Raw genomic sequence first — 18,348 nt, 5'->3', positions numbered from 1 at the left:
AAGAGCAATCAAACGAGCAAGGGTGCCGTTCGTCCTTTCGTTTTATTGACTCGCATCAACTTCGGAGTTTCAGTAGCCGATGTAAATGTTACAGATTTTATATCGTTTGCCACGAGGGGTTCGTTACACGTTGCAGATGTGCCGAGCAAATGTCCTGTAAACATTAATGTAGGATAGTTTCGAAGATGGATTTACCGTAATATAAAAGTTAGGACCAAATACGTAAATAGTAATGATTTGCAAGGTTGATAACGAAACAAATTAACAAAGATTTTTGACAATGCACGAGTTGCATAACAATCGAATTTGCTAGATTTGGCGACGAAGAGATATAGAGTTTAATACGGTAAATTCTTGAGGTTTAATATGGTAATGTATCAATATATTAAACATTCTTTTAAAACATAATACAGTAGAACTTCGATTATCTATGGTATCCCCATTACCTATGGTCACTCCTACCAGTTACATTCCGTTTCAACTCCACTCGTCGAGTAACCATCCCTTTCACTTGTCAACGCATTGCAAGAAACGAGGCTCTAGCAGATGGCTCTTGACACGTGTTTTGTCGCAAGAAAAGTGTGTCAAGTTTAATCATTTGCATTCGCCGCAAATTTTCCATGCGTCGAGGGGTCGAAACGAGCTGGCAACGATACAGAGATTAAACGAGGCTTCCACGAGAGATGTTTGGATTTCTGAAAAATTTCTACCTTGGGGTAAATCCAAGCGGATAGTCGAACGAAAAAACTTAAAAATCTCGCATCGACGCTTGTTGCAACCTTACTCGCATACGTCTCCGATTATTATATATTTGGGCGATGGAAAACGTGGCTTTAAAAATTCATCTCGATCGTTCCTATCTTACGGAAGAAACGATGGAACGTCGATGAAGCATAGAAAATTGGTAATTTTACAAATTTCTCTCTCGAAACACCGAGTACACGTTCCGACGATGAAAGTAACCAATTCGAAATAGAAGTATTTCGCGTGAATTGTCACGATACACGGATTCGAATACCTAGGAATCCTCTAAAGAGGTAGGTTATTATCGTAAGTTATTATCCAGCACGATCCTCCGAAGGTAGTCACAAACGAGTTGTTGCGTTGCACTGTCACATGCGTCGTAAATTCGGTGCTTATGAATTCTCGATGTACATACGTAGAGCTACACGTATATACGTTGGTACATATATACATCGACAAGAGAGCAGGAAAGGGCGCGCGAAAGAGACCACCATCGACGGAGAGACGAGGAGAGACGAGGAGAGACGAGGAGAGCCAGAGAGTAACGACAGCGGCGCAAGCTCGTAAGCTCTAATCGTTCGGGCCAGGGTATTACTACGCGATTCTCGAGTATGCGCTTCCTGCGAAAGCAGCGTAATCCCGATTTCATACTGTTGCATGTTTAACCCGCGTGCAGTGTTTAACGATGCCATCGATCGGGATAACATAGTCTGTTAACGAAGAACGCCCGTGTCGCGAGGGTAAAGTGCAAGCGATGCATGTTTGAATAGGGTTGAAAGTTCGATGCTCGATTATCGCTGGTGTCACGGTTTTCGACACTTCGCGGCTTTTGATTTGTAAATAGACGGTCGAGTGAAATGGAGGATGTTGTTTATCCATCGATAGAGAGAGAGAGAGTATGAGAAGAATTACGATGCACGGTTAACCTCGAGTCGTCCCACGACTTCGTCAATATTTTATTCGACGTTCCTCTTTTTTTAATCGACGAGGTGAAACAGTTGGAGCCAAATCGCCTGTAATATAGTTTCGCACCCTGTTGGCTTCGTTTCGTGCTTAAAAGCCACGTGGAAAATAGTTACGGGTAATTTAGCGGGGCACACGTACGAAGCGACACGAGAATGGAATTGTGAATCTCGAGTGACGAAGTCTCTTGTTCCGGGAGCGGTGGTGGGGGGTCGGTGGGCGGGGCGTGTGCATTCTTACCTCGAACGCGAAGGAAGTCGTTTCTCTGTCAGCGCTTTCTGTTGGTTATTCAATCTTTTCGGTATAAATTTAGCAGTTCCGCGCCGTCGGTTCACGGTGCTCTGCAATACTTTTTCGGTTCTTCGTGATTACGTGGATAGGAATGTCGGGCGCGCTCGTGTTCCGAGCAGCGTTTTAACCTCGACCTCTCGTACGCGGAAGCGATGCTTCGATCGATGAAACAACACGATCCGTCGATATATAGTTTTTCTTTCGAAATCGAATATTCGAAATTGTCTGCAGTCTCCAATTAATCACCGGGCGCGTATCTCGGGTATTTTTCAACGTATCGAATCCTCGAAATGTACACCGTAGGCTGAAAAATTCGTGGTAGAAATGGAGGACCGGGGGGGGGGGGGGGAGATTCTATGACTCGATATAAGACGAGAACCTGGAGTAACTTTGTTTTCGAGTGAAATCTATGCGGTGCGATGCACCTAACCGATTGAAAGTATCTCGCGCAAATCTCAAGAGCGCATTAACAGCGAAATAGTCCATATCGAATTAAATCGATATTATCTTAAATTAATAATTGTCACCGCTATATTTTATCGTCTCCCATCGAGCGACTCGAGCGGCTCAATTAAGGAATTTCAAACCTCGAGGAAATTTCGAACACTCCTCGCGCACAGGTCCATCGATTATCGATTTCTAACCTCAAAATGGGGGTACCGTGTCTCACCGAGCACCTTTTTTTTTTCTCTTCTTTTCTCTCTCTCCACCCACCGATATCGTGGCCCGAATTCCCTCCGTTCGTACGGATCGGTCGAAAGAATCGATCGAAGCGAGGGAAAATTCACGGGGGCGTTTTTATTCGTAAACAAAAGGCGCGATTAAATTTTACAACCGCGCGTCGTTGCACTCGGAGGAACAGCGGGTGGGCGGTCATACGGATTCGGACCGCGTTAAGGTACACAACTTTTTCCAACGAGGGAAAAAAAGATATACGAGCGGGTACCGGTCGCGTGACTCGGCCCGTATTTCGCCGCGAAACGGATAACATTTATTAGATACCGGCCGAGTTTTCGCTTGCACAACGTTGCGCACTCCGACGAAATCTCGTTAGCCGGATTACGCGGGACGCGAGCTTGAGCGCGAGCGAGCCCGCTCGGTTCCCCGTGGCGAGCCACGGGGAGTTAAAAAACACGGAATTAATAGGAAGATGGACAGGCAAACGTAATCGGGACGGTTAATGCTCGCGAGACCCACTCGCCGGTGCTCCACCACCCGCGACGCCTTTTGAGGCTCGATAGAACCCAGGGTTTCGGCGCGGATAATCGCCGCGCTAATCTGGCGGTAAGCCAGACGCGATATTCCAGTTGTAACCACACCTCGCCGCGCGGTATCAACCCGAACTAATCGAGACTTTGGCGGTTAAGGCCGAAATTCCGGCGACCTAATCGGCCTATAATTTTATGGCAGACGTTATCCCGTTTCGCGGCCCCGGATGGATACGATTTTTCCTTCCTGTTCACCGCGGTGATTTGTGGACCCACGTACCTAGAAAACGGGCCACGGAGGAATATTTTTTAGACCAATTACCTTACCGTGGAAACTCTTCCTTGGGATATTTATTTTTAGCAGAAATACTTACGGTGACAGTGAAGCAGATATAGGGGTAAAGAGATCAATTTTTTTTTTATAGGAAACAAAGTTTTTAGACGAACTTTTTATCGTAGAAACTTCTACGCTGTACGAACGACCGAGAAGGAAAATAATTTTCTCTACAGAAAATATACTAGACTCGCTGATCGCGTTTCGATTAAATTAATTACTCTTCGACGATAATATCGACCATTAATTTTAAAGACCGCTCATGCGAGATCAAAGAACACCCAGAGGATACTTAACCCGTAAGTAAACAAAAATGGCGAGGATACGAAGGACAGTTCAAGATCACCACGCTTCTTCTTTTTTTTCTTTCTTCGAGCCAATATAATCCATCGCACTTACATATTTATTGTACACTTCTTTTCGTTCGTGTGCTGTATTTTATATCGTCGCTAAGCGTTCGACGTTCGCCGTTACCATTTACAACCGAACCCCTCGGGAGTTTAATCCCGTTTATAAACGAATAGACAAATAAATAAATTCGGTCCAGCGATCGATAAAATGGAACGACTCATCCTGTCGCTCGTTTTACCCGAAGCAGCCTAGTAAACGGCGTCCTGTAAAATTAACGAGGGAAACAACGTGATCCGTTTCCAGGCTACAAATTTCACCAGACGTAAGGATTTTTCTTGCAGGGAAAGTTCCTCGCCGCGAATAGACTTTACGACAGCATTCGGACGGTGTAACGTACATTAAAAAGAACACCGCTACCGTGGCGCCCTCTCGGCCCACGGTTTCCCGAGAAGCCGAAGGAAGTAAATTTTAACTTATCCATTTAATCTTCCCTGATCTCCCTGTAAAATGAACTTCATTTATTCATTTATGGGTTTATAGACGGGGCGCGGGTGGTGGCGGTGGGACCCTTTATATACGCGAAAGTAATAACGCGCTTAATCCGAGGAAATGTACACTGTATACTCGGGAGGAGCTATGTATAATATATTTCCCGATACGCGTGTCAGAGGACGGAACGTGAAGCAATCCGCGAAAAGAAATTTAGATAATTGACGCGACTGTTCGCGAGGAATTACGAGGTTTGCCAGGTACAAACAGAGGAGAATCGTGAATTCTTTCTGACAGAATTTGTGTCAATTTGCTCGAAAAATCGCGAGCTCCGCGATCGAGTGTTTCGCACTGAGGAGCGAAAAGAGCGCGGTATCGTTTAATTTTTTTCAAGGGTAATAATTCTTGGTAGGTGTGCATACAACGGTTGTGGTCGTTAAAGTGCATCGAACGAGCAGATTTACAGGTGACGCATCGCTGCTTGGCATTGATAATGGCGTAACTGGAAAAATTAAACTTCACTGGCCTCGCTTATCTACCCACACTTACACCGATCATAAAATTACGAAATTACGCATCGACCGGCGTGACATCCAGTGAACTGGATATACGGCATTTTTTGCGATAAAACAGCCGTTCCCGTGGAATTTATTTCCGACGATGAAAATAAAATTGATATTTTTTTATTCGTACCAAGTGGAGATATCTTAAAAGTACCGCCCTTTCACCGGTGAAACTTTGTATATCACTGAGGCGAAATTACGGTTGCGTATTGCGAATAATATATTCGTTTTATTTCGTGGAATTTTCCTGTTCTCATTTGTATCGAGAAATTTTTGCCAACTATCCCCTTCGATCGACAACAAACGTCAAACTTATACACAGGGGACATTTATAAATTTGAATAAAAATAGCTTTCGATGCAGCTATCTAACGTTTAAAAATCTCATTAAAAATTCCCTCCATTTGATCTTCGATAACCCATCGTTAAAATCTAGTATATAAAACACTAATAAACCAGTGGTGTGTTCTTCGACTCCTCCCTTTCCAAAACTACAGCTACGACTCAAAATTACGTACGACAATTACGAGACTCGTATTCAGCGAAAATTTCAAACTTTCGATGCAAGTGTGTAACGTTAAAAAACTCTCGTTAGAAATACTCTTTATCGAATCTTCGGTGTCGTTGAAAGCTACGAAATAGAAGTCCAACGAGCCGAAAGTGTGCCTCTCGAGTTCCCTCTCTCCCCGAGTCGCGGTAATAATCCAAAATTAGGTATACCGTGTTACCGTATCGTTCGAAGAAAGGTGTGCTCGATAGTTTCGAGACATCGTCGGGATACAATGCACGTGGCCCGAATTTCCACGATATCGATTTGACGCTCGACCATTTTGGGTTACCCTACGTTCTCCTCCTTCATTCCCCTCCTCCTCCTCTTCCTCCTCCCCCTTCTCTTTTGTGTCTCGAAGGATTATTCGCCAATTCGACGGAATTCTAATTTCATTTTCGCGGCGACGAGGGCGTATCCGAAGAAAATTGGATTTTCGCCACGAATTCCTTAATTCGAGGTCGCAGGGGGCTCGCCAGCCGGAAAAATTGCTCGTATCGCGGCGCGGATTTTCCTGGACACGGATCGTACGGTATTTTCCGCTCATTGTACATCGACGGGAATGCCAGCCGGTCGCTCAGCTAGCTCGCTCGCTCGCTTGCTCGCGGGCGTACCGAGTTTCCGACAGAATCCGGACTTTCTCGTCGAGTTGTTCGATTCAAAGTAAGTCGTCGTAGGCACGAAGCGAGAACGTGGGTGGAGAACCAGGGGACGAAAATTCTACGCTGCCCGAACGCAGTCCAAGTTTTTATTGTGTCACAGACGACTCCGGCCGCGTTAAAACGCGCGACGCGCCCCCTCGGCCCGCTCGCTCGAGCACCGACAATCTTAACTTTACTCGAGGGTGTCCGTGACTATCGAACGAAGTTAACATTCCGCCTCTCTCCACCTCCCGGGGGATTGTTTAACACGTTGCATTAAGAAGCTCGCTTCACCTGATAACTTTTTCTCTCGTGTACTACGTGGCTCTTTGTTTCTTGCTTCTTTTTATTTATTCTTTCTTTTTTCTTTTCTTTTTTTTTCGGTAGTTTCACGAAGCTTGTCGAGCTGGAGTCGTCGAGCTGCTCTTAGATATTTCTCTCGCGCGTTCGCACGTCTAGAAGTATCGCCCGGAATGAAATTTTGGTACTGGTTTGAATTTTGAAAATTGTAAAGTAAGATGGTCTGTATAGGAGGTGTGGTATAAGTTTTTTTTTTTTTATTATTTGCTTGGGATAATAATATTGTTCGTATATATGATGAATACCAGGGGTGGGAATGAGAGAAAATGATCAACTAAAGGTATTTTTTCGTTACGATGTTCGAGTTAAGATCCTCTTAAAAATATTTAAGAAACGTCAAATTATTACACTGGAAACTCCAGGTATCTAGTCAGCAGTTCGCAAGACGGAGTAGACGAGTTATTATTTTTCGTTAATAGTTAGAAAAATTTCTAGATTCCGTGAAGAAAGATCCAAGAAAGAAGACGATATTTCTGTTAGACCGACGTAGTCCTGGAAACAATATTTAAAAAAAAAAGTGAAGCTTCGACATTGCTGACTTCGAGTGTCTGGTCAGCACTTCATCGGGCGCAGCCGGCGAGTTTTATTTTTCATCCGATATTCCCGACGTTGTTGAACCTTTTCGAGGTACAAAATTTACAAAGAAGGATCCAAGTTTGGGAGTAACATTTTTTCCGATAACGCAATTTTATCGACAACATTGAAAAAGATAGTTCAATTTGTTAACACTGTCGTTCAGACCGGCGCTGTAACGTTGAATTTTTTCTGAATATTTTTCAAATCGTTGTTACCATCTCGAAATATGCATTTTACGGAGCAAGGCCTAGAGAACAAGATGGTATTTTTCGTACCGTGTTGCATTACACGAGCTTCAAGATATTCATATTTTTACACGATCGTTCTCAATGTATGCGAAGTGGCGCAATATCGCTGTACGTCGGACCCAACCCCCTTCAAGATCAAATCAACTATGCTTCCGAACGCGGAACCGAGAGCCCTCTGATGATATACTGCACACGATTTTGATTATCCGGAGGACCGTCGTTAGGAATTTCCGTCGCTGGTTGCTACGACAGCGTCGAATAACCACGATGTGCGGATACTGGTGAGAGTTAAGCCGGTATTTCACTCACGCGGTACTGCCTGAAACATCTCGAAACCCGATACGCAACAGAGCACAGAGAATAATCTTTCGAGACGGAAGAACATTAAGCGTGTAGCTCGGCAAGTTAAATGAGATCCATCCCCCCTCCGTCTTCCATAATCACACTTTTAAACATTATCGGGTAACGTTCGAGAGCCAGGCTATAATAGGCCTAGAGGATAATCTTCTTCTTGTCGAAAGTTCGCGTTCGAACCACCCTTTCAGGTGTCTTATTAACCCTAAATGGATCTAGTAGAAAATTGTTAAGTATTTGTACTTCACAAGGGGATTTATATATTTCAATGCACTGTAAGAAGAAAAAGTATATCGCGTGTATTTACTAGTATTTTTACATTCTATTTTATTTTATATTTGTTATGCGAGAGAATTGATAAAATGCACAACAAATTTTACATCGATTTGCAATAAAATTTGTAATATAAAGTAATTAAAGCAAAGAGTGTAGAAATTTCCTAGATACGCAATAGAGTTGCACGAAGGTGAATATGTAACTGTGCAGCAAGCATTTTTATATTGCATTGCCATCTTTCGATAAATTCCATATCGAATATACTCGTTCAAAGAATGTAAAATACTATTTCGCAGATACAAAATAATATTTGTATTTACAGATACGATACTTTACGTGTAAAAATATTTCACAATATAAAAAAAGTCAGTAGCTATACTTACCTCGGTGAAATATATCGGTGCTTTTGGATCTAATGGAATCAATTGGAAGGTGAACAAGAGTCCGTGAACTAGGGGTTATATTTTCATCGGTTACAAACCAATCTACCTGTCAAACCCCGTGCAACTATTCTAGAGTGAAATTCATCGAACTACGCCGTAGGAACAATATTTCAATCGACGAGAAAAAATGGAAAAATTACATTTCAGAAGGAAACTCGACTGTGTGCTCGAATTAAAGAATCTGCGTCCACTCGAGAGTTCACGTCAGTCAGTGGACGAACTTCCGAGTAACTGATTAAGACAGAAACGTTCGCGAGTAATTTTTATTGGATACAATTGTGCATCGTCGTAGACACCGTGCAACGAAGACGCTATCGTTGAGTTCGCGACTAGATCTTTTTATAGACGTTGCATCGTGCGTCGAACGACTTTTCTACAATCGAACGTGATTTTATTTTTCTAAGAGGAGCACGGTTCAAGTATCGAGGCGTGCGATTGATGTACGAAAGGTTAAGTGGGGAGAATTTAGCGGGAGAGAATTGATAGACGATATGGGATAGAGAGATGAGCTTTGTAAGTTTTCACGACGCACGGTTCTTTTTCTTTTATTTTTATCGGGATTCCCTTCGGACGACCGCTCGCGAATATTTAATAGTTTTCTCGTATATGAGAAAAAAATGAAATAGTTCGTCCCCACGTGTGGTCGATTCTACGCCATACAGCGGATCGTATTTATTCGGGGTCTACATGCACGGATTCCGCTGCAACCTCAAAACCGCACGCCTGGAAGTCTATGATTTCCCAACAGACCTTTTTATCGTTTTGTCGAATAGCGCGCGCATAAACAAAAACAAAAATCGGTCCTGAATTTTAATTAAATGTTCAACTTGGACATGGAAAATAATCGAGAAGGTTTCAATTTTGAACAAAGCGTTCCGTGTTCTCCGATAAAGTTACAATTAAGGGGCAACAGTATCGAAGTTCATCGATATTACTTTTATTAATTGTAAACCAACAGATCGGACAGAAAAAGATTCGATCGAAAATGTAAAAAATCTTTCGAACGACTCTTGCAAATTACACCGTGCGAGAAAATGATTAAAAATATTTTTACATCCCGTATCGTTACAGAAATTAACTGCGGCAAAGGCGCGGATAAAATGTCAACTGCTTCGATTCTAAATCTCAACGTTCGAAAAATCGATCCGTCATAATATCGCTATCGACTATCGTTTGCCTCTTCGGAGTACACTTCTCGGCCCTTATATTTCCGTCAAATTGGTTTCCTTTTCTTAAATTGTTTTCCGTTGTGTCTCCGTCTGCCTCTTTCTCCACGGGACAAAGAAGAAAGGAAAAAAAAGAAAAAGAAAAATCGATGGGAGCTCTTTCGACGGAACGTGTTACCTTCGTTGCCTTATTCAAGATGTCGGTGGATACGTTAAGTTTTCACCGCACAGGGACGAATGACGACGCCGCATTAACGTCTACCCCCACTCTCCGGCCGTTCGTCCTACAGGATCGTGAAACTTTCAAGAAGATCGGTCGTACGTCCCCAACCCCGTCTCGTATTTTACGTTTCCTTTTACGACGCCTTACAGCGAAGTAATCGCATCTGAGAATTCGAATACATTGTTAACGGGAACTCGTTTAAGCTCTCGTGTCTATTAACGTGCATTACTGGGGGGTGGGGAAAGGAGAAGTGGGAGGAGAGTGGGGCGAGGAAGTGGGAGGGGCTACGTGCTTCGGTATTCGGTCGAAGAGGCAACAACGAGAACTGTACGAGATCGCGAAAGCACTCCTCTAACTCGATTGTTTTATCCGGGTAATATAATTACCGCTTTTAGCGATGCCGTGATTGTCGAAACGGAACAGGAGGAGAATTATCTTTTCTCGTTTCCTTTGTTATTCGAGCTGCTACGAAATTATTAGATAATAATACGAATGAAGCGCTTCGAGTCGATTTCGAGCGGGTAACGCGGACGCGGAGTATCTCGGAGCGTCTCTTCGCGGCGAGGTGGTCTCGTGAAAAGTCATTTCCGCGCGAAGAAATAAATCGAAAGTGTGGAATAAAGTTTTCACGTACGGGTGTTCGTTATCGGGGAAATCAATGTTGAAAGTTCCCAAGGCACGCCCCCCACTCGAACAACGGTAACTCTCGACCTCGAAAATCTCTCGAGTCTGTTATTACGAAAAGTGTATGGTAAAGGAATCGATCTAGGTATTTCGAGGAAGTGTAATCGAAAGTTACGAGGTTTTAATGGTGTTAATCGACAAATCTGATAAAAATATCGCCGCCTCGAGGACGCTTAACCCCCTTTCGACGAAAGTTCCAACCCCTTGAACTCTCGAAAAACGGTAGTTTTGTTTATAATTGTATTATAAACGTCGAGTGTCGATTCGAATCGAAATTATATTTTAGCTCACGAATTCCCAATTCATGATCCCCGCTATGATGTTTGGCTCTTTCTCTCTCTCTCGTCGTAAATTAATATTTATATTGCACGACGTGCATACTTTATCATTATTCTTCTTATTATTTTTATCATTTTTATTAACATCTTCGTGATACATCTTTCGTAATAATACGAATATAATAATTTGGAGCAACGACGGATTATCCAAAGACCCAGAATCGGGGTTCACGTCCACGGATTCCTAACGTTCTCGTTCACGGATGCACGGAACGTTCAAGAGGAAAACTTGCGATCCATCTTTCTTAACAGTGGCTCACACGCGTCATCTGGAACGCTTCTGAAGCCTTCTCGACTTGTCGTTCGTTCTCGAGCGAACAATTCCGTAAGACGCGACAATTTCGAAAACGTAAACGGTTCGACGCGCAATTGGTGCAACCACGCGACGATAATGTCGTCTGCTAGTCCATTAAGAGGCTTTCGAAAGAAGTTGAACTCTTGGATCTAATTTAGCATCATTAATTACAATTGCCGCCGCCGTGGTCGTGGGAATGGTTAGCTGGGGCGCACGTGACGAAAGCGCTTAGTCGTCTAGTAACTTCTCTTGTTGCGAACACAATGGCCGGGTCTTAAGTGCGGAGGCCACATTGTACTTTTTAGGATGGTAGCCTCCGAGGAACAGGAAGGAATAATTGACCGAGACGAGGACGTGCGGTTAACGAAACGAATTGCTCGATGGACGCGTATCGGTTGAAATTCGCGTCCAGATTACGTCCTTCGTTTTTTTTTGTCGTAACGGGAGGCGACGTTAATAATTGAAAGAAAAAATTTGCCCACCCGGTCGTTTTCGTTGACGATCGACTCGTGACCGAAAATCGCCGAGTACTCTCGCGTATACCCGATACCGCGGGGAATGTCATCTCTATTTAAAGCTAAACCCCTTTCGAGGGCGCAGCGTTTGAAAAAATCATGGTCCATTATCGCGGCCCGAAATGAGGACGACTCCCTCGCAAAAAGGGTACGTAATCCCCCCGAAATCCTCTAATTTAACGGCAGACGGGAGAGATCCCCACCGAGGTGTACTTATTTTTTCGTCAGCGATCGGAAACTCCACTCGTTCACGGATTTTTTCGCACCGCGGTAAGCTCTAAGGCGCGTCTAAAAAGTAACGAGACCGATTTTCCAAAAATTGTTTTATATTTCGTTCGGTAGCTTCGCGTTCGTTCGGGTCACCTTGGTATCACGAGCCGATAGTCAGTGGCACCGTGTCGGTGTCACGAGTCGACAGTCGATCGTAGATAGCGCCACGCTACACCTGGTGAGTAGATTAAACGTTGTAACGATTTTCGTACTTCAATATTCTGTATTATAATCTCACCATTACCCCGCGAAAAGTATTTCTTCACCGTTCGTTCTCATAGTAGATATTCCTCTCGAACGATACGTTATTGTCGAAGGAGGGAATTACTGGTTGATTTTAACGATGTTGTTCCATGCGTTACTGTTCCATTTCCCAAATGCTACGACGCGCTTTCGTAAAACTCGCTATCAAATCGCTCGCGTTATCTCGATCGAGTTGGAACCGATACCGGAGTGAAGATATACAGTCTGTCCCACAAGAGCGTGTCGACGATATCTTCGAAAGTTGATACCTAATGAAGGGGAGATTGCGATAGTCTAAACACGTATGTATGTGTGTACTCTCGAGTACGCTTTGGCTGAAATTCTCTCGTATTCGTTCGCGTCATCGAAGTGAACAGAGTTATCCGAGGCGAGTGCCGCGTACACAAAACCATTTAAGGCCTGAAAGCGAAAAATGGCATCATCGTATCGCCTCGGTCGTCCTACTTCCTTGACACGGATCCAATAAAAAACCTTTGGTCCGTAACGAAGCAGAGGCTTAACCCTTTTGCGCCTAACGCCGCGCTGGCTACATTCGACATCCAGAAAATGATTCACAATCGGCCGGGAGCCGGTTATATCCAGTATCCGCAAAATGATTCACAGTGGCTATCGTCCGATATTTATTCGAGAACGAATAACATAAAATATCGAGTGCCCTCTCTTTGACGCGGTAATTGAACGAGTTGAATTTTCAATACTACGATCATATTTACAAACGGGACAAATATCTGCATAAAGAATTTATGAACGAGACATACTTGTCAGCTTGTAATAAACAGGTATATGAAAAATACGGTCCAAAGGTGCCTCCAACTTTTCCTGTTCGTTGCGTCATTGGATAAATTAATAGTTATTGAAACATTATTACGCAAATTGAATGTTTTCGAACGTTGCGATTGTTCGTTTTACAAATACACGACTCTGACGTAAAATTTAGTCCAGTGAGGTTTAATTTGATAAAAAAAATCAGTAATATTAAAATTGCAACGCCTAAAGGAACATTGCTTATGTACACAATTCCAATATTATCTCTAAGCTCCAATAATAATTATCTCTATGCTCTAAACAAGAGCATCCTATTCGCGCTACCGTGTCATAAGTAGAAAAGTTTCTACGGTGTTGGCAAATGCCGAAAACCGAGATCGGTCGCTTTCTAGACACATTTTATGCTCTCCGTCGAAAGAACGCAAATCGGTCGCTTTTTTGAACACTTTGTACTCTCGTTCGCAGCGCAGATTGGTCGCTTTGCAATCTAGAGCGCAGATTGGTCGCTTTTTAGACACATCTGGTACTCTCGATCGAAAGAGCGCAGATCGGTCGCTTTTAAGAACACTTTGTACTCGATCGAAAGAGCACAGATCGATCGCTTTCTAGACGCACCTTGTACTCTCGATCGAAAGAGCGCAGATCGGTCGTTTTTTAGCCGCATCTAGTACCATGAGATTCTCAACGTTCGATAAACAACATCGATTTGCGGTCGAGCGTCGTCGCGTGTCCCCCGTCGTCTTGTTGCGTTCCCTCGTCGTTAAATTATCGCGCGTCGCGTACGCCGGAATCGCGAGAGAAGTCGATAAAATAATTTTCCCCCGTACGTCCCCATGGGGGACAGGGGCGTTACGACGGGGCTTGCATCAATAATGCATAAGTCTCGACAAGATAATCCGATACGCGTTTAGCTTAGTAGCCGCGATTCAATTTCTATTTGTTATTCATTGTTTCGCGAGATTGTCTTACTTTGTATGCCGAGGCGGAATTTTCGCCAGCTCCCGAATCCACCGACGATGGAGGGGGAGAGAAGAGAGGGTGCTCCCGTCGGCTGCCGCGTTTTGACGTTCCCGTTTTGTGTTTCCGGGTCTCTCGACGTACTTTCCCACCCCCTCGACTCGAGTGGAAAACGGAGAGGGCGAATTTCGTCAACGCGCTCCTATTGCTTCGTTCCCGTCTCCTGCTTCTTCTTCTTCTTCTTCTTCTTCTTCCTCCTCCTCCTCCTCTTCCTCGGCTCTTCGTCTCCGTTCCGTGTACACCCGTCTCCTGTACAGTCACTCCACATCCCTCCTCTCCTTTCCCTCTTCACCCCTTGTAATCGTACAATCGCTGATTAAGCAAACGCGAGAGCGCACGAGGGTGAATTATTACCGGTGGCTCCTTAAATTCGAACTACGACCACGGAAAACGCAACAGTTGCGCTTTTTGCGCTGTCTTGCAGTACCTAACGGTGTGAGATACCGTGCTAATTTCGTATTCCTCTTCGATTCCGCGCCGCCGAACGTTTGGCTTCGTGCAAAACCGTGTGTTCGCGTTCGTGAATCCCGTAACAGATAAGAGAGCGTCGTTTCTCTTTTTCGGGCAAGGTTTCGCGAGCGTGGCTTCCGCGTCGAATTTACAACGTTGGGTAACTTTGGTCAATATTGTGTACTTTTCCGTAACTTTGTCCAGCTTCGCGTACAATCGTGCACCTTTTCGTATTCTTCGTAGAGGCATCATTCGTGTCACTTTGTGTAATCGTATATCTCTCTATATACTTCGTAGAGATATCATTTGTGTAATTTTGTGTATAATAATACAGCTCTTCGTATACTTCGTAGAGGTATCAATGACAGCAACAAGTCACAAACATCGAGAAGTAAAATAAAAAATGGAACGGGTGATAGAAGGAACGTAATACATAGTCATAGAAAATTTATAAAGCAGATGCGACACAACCTCGACTTTTGGCGAGACAATGATAAATACAATATCATCTATCATTATAGAATGATAAATACAATGCTACTGGATCGTAGAAATTGTATCGTTTCTTAGAAACACGGTTCGTTGAATGTTTCGTACAGCAAAGCCGTACTAAATCATTTCGTGGAAATAAATTATAGTTTCGTTCAATGGAAGAGAAAGAAGGAGAGTTCTCGTACGGTGCGTAATAACCGTACCGTCGCGATAAACAAGTACACCATCCGCGCGACTATCTCGTAGCTGTAAAATGATCAAAGTAAACCGCGTAGCTGCGTCTCGTCCCCGTTCAGCGCCGGATCGCACAACCGCGAAGAATGTTCGTCCGCCTTGAAAAAATAGGATCAAAGGGGGAAGTCTCCGCGCGGTTCGAATAATTACGCGCGGCAGCCGTGCATCGACGGTTCTACTGAAAAATAGAAATCGTTGCAGCGAAGAGCGGTCGCGTTCCCTCTCGTCGTCCGCTCGTTCTCCATCTAAATCGTCGCGTTCGCGACCCCGTTATCAGCGATGTCGACGACACTCGGTTGGGTACCGTGCGTGATACCGTAGGCGGTCGTCAAAGGGTTAAAGACGCAACGCGTGCACACGGTGGACCGCAACGGAGGATAAAGCCACGGATTCCGCAACTACGGATGCTGAAAGCGTGTTCAGCCCGGAACTGGGGATCCGGGATAGGGTAGGGGGATCGGGGATGCGCGACCCGAGTGAAATTTTCAATTCACTTTAACGCTCGGGGCTCGCGTAAATACGCGATGGCGCAGAATGCCAAATAGAGCACCGGGGCCCGGTTGCGTGCGCGAACGCGGCAGAACGCGGGAGAACGCGGGAGAACGCGGGAGAACGCGGGAGAACGCGGGAGAGCGCGCGTGCGCGTGCGTGCGTGCATACAAATTCTGCTCTGTCGCTTCGTAATTACTGGCCAAGCAAAGGCCGAGGCGCTCGTCGTTTCTCTCTCGCCCGACCCCTCTTTCCCTCTTCCCTCTTCCCACCCTTTAACGCGCGTACACACTTCCCAGCCATCGCACATGCGAGCACACCGCCCGCGTTCCTCTACCACCAAACGAATTCGTACGTTTCTGTTTCACCCTGAACGCCCCCCGGCTCTCGCGCCAAAGCCACCACCCCTAGTTTCGACATCGGTGCACCCTTTCCGCGCCCACTTCCGGGGACTTTACTCCGGGATGCATTAAATTATGTAAGAAATAAAGAGCTCTAGTAATCTGTCTTCCCCCGCCCTCTCTCTGCCTCTCTCTCTTTGGTCCTCTCTCATTTTGGCTTCCTCTCTCTCTGGCTCTCTCTCTTTCTGGTTGTCTCTTTGGTTCTCCCATTTTAATTCTCTCTTTCTGGTTGTCTCTTTGGATCTCTTTCTCTCTCTCAGTTTAGCTCTTTCCCATTTCGGTTCTCTCTCTCTCTTTGGCTCCCTCTCGCATTGGCCGTCTCTCCGACCCTCTCTCACTTGGACAGTCTCTCTCTCTCTCTCTCTCTCTCTCTCTCTCTCTCTCTCTCTCTCTCTCTCTCTCTGGTTCACTCTCTCTCCGTTATTCCTCTCCGGAACACGGTTACGTATCCGTTACGAAGCGTTCGCCAGACCCCCAGCGTGATTAAACCGCGCTCCCGGTGTTTTGGCAGATTTTCAAGTGTCTACGTAGCACGTTCGCCAGGCGTAAAGCGGGGCACGAGGCGCGCGGGTCCGGCTGAAAGAAACAGAGCCTGCCTGCCCGCGCCCATTCCACGCTTAGCCCAGTCCACGCTCCGCGCCACCGTACGCCGGTGAACTTTGAATGGATTTGATCCCGTTAAGATGTTTGCGGAACCGGTAAACCCCGCGACGGAGCGTGAAGCTTAACCGTGGAAGAACCGATGAGCGGGGGGGAATTTAATTAGTTTCTGCACCGTGAGAGAACTATGCGCGGCATCGAGCGGATGACTGAACGCGAATCGAGCTCCGTTGTTGTTCGGGCTTGACGATTTTTCTTTTTTTTTTTTTCTTCTTTTTTTCACCGATCGAAGAGACGAACGGATCGTTTATCGCGTGTTCCGGGACGGTGTACCCCTAAGAGCATTGAGCTAAACGCGGAGGAGTACACTGTCGTTCAAAAGTTCCACCGATCTTTGTACAGAGAGCGTTCAGATTGGATTTTCGAACGGTTCTCCTTTGCAAACTGGTCCGGTGTACTCTCGTCGATATTGTTGCGAGTCGTACACGAGGAAACGTGCGAAACGTGTCGAAGTACGCAAGGTTAAAATTCCATACCGCGACAGGTTTATTAATTTCACTTTCTCGCGGGAACGCGATTCATCATCGAGTTCCGTCGTTTAGTTGAAACGCGTCGCTTCCGGCGATTATCCGGTTGTTTCCAGCTTGATGTGCATTCGCGAAGCGAGTGTAGTTTCCCGTTACTTTCGTCAGTTCGGGAAAAATTTGTTAAAAATTCGCAGCTCTGAACTTTCGAGCGGTAGTGTACACAGGTGAGCAGGAAACAGCTCCGTTGAAACAAAATCCTTTCTAGTGCGCCAAGAGTCTCGTTCGGGAAGATTCTTCGATCGAATCCTTTCGTTCAGACTCACGTGGTTATATCTCTTAACCGTACCTCACGAACGCTTATGTGCGTTCACCGCACGTGACCAGTGCTCGTAAACGTTCGTAATACCTATCGCCTGAAAACTGGCATAAATTTAACTCGCAGCAACCCGAATCGCTGCAAATCTCACGGAGAAGGTTCAAAACAAACGTAAACAGGGTTTTTGCACTTTACCTCGAGTCTCCGGGACTCGAAATCTCATTAATTCGCTCTTCTTGGCGTCATCGGTAAAAATCGGTCCAACTCCACCCGTAATCGACCACCGAGTGCAATATTCGATCGCACGGTTGTTTTTTTTTTCGCTCACTTTTCCGGACACTGTATAAATCCCTCCGCGTCGAGCATCGAACGTTCGCTTCCCGTTTATCCTAAACTGTGCACACATCTCTCGAAATGTAATGGAAATTTGGGTCGGCCGCGGAAATTGAAACACAGCCAATAGACTCGAACCAGAAACGTCGAATCACCGCGGTCTTCGCTAATGGTACGAAAAATATAGATTCGCGAAAAACACACCGGCCGCGAATTTCGAGAACCGATCCCGGCTGGGCCGCCGTAACGCGGAGGAAAAAAAACGAGAAACGAAATCCATCGGAGAGAGATCGCTGGAAAACTCGATAACGTTTAGTTTCAATAACGAGAGCCGGAGAACGGATTGAAATTCTTATCTGCTCGTGGTGCATACATTATCGGCGAATAAAATGTCGGACGCGCGATCGAAACTCTCGAAACGGGAGTGCTGCAGCAGCCTCGCTCTGTATTATATCGCGACGTAATTTCACCCCTGGTTAATGCACACGGTTTTCCAGCAGCGCGGAACGTAGGCCTGGCATAATTAAATTCACGCAACGAATTTCAACGGATTACGGTTACAGAATCCACGGAGGATTTAGC

Source organism: Ptiloglossa arizonensis, chromosome 11 (assembly GCF_051014685.1).
Source record: "Ptiloglossa arizonensis isolate GNS036 chromosome 11, iyPtiAriz1_principal, whole genome shotgun sequence".
NCBI lineage: Eukaryota > Metazoa > Arthropoda > Insecta > Hymenoptera > Colletidae > Ptiloglossa > Ptiloglossa arizonensis.
The sequence above is the reverse complement of the archived record's forward strand: the minus strand, read 5'-3'. Positions refer to the sequence as shown.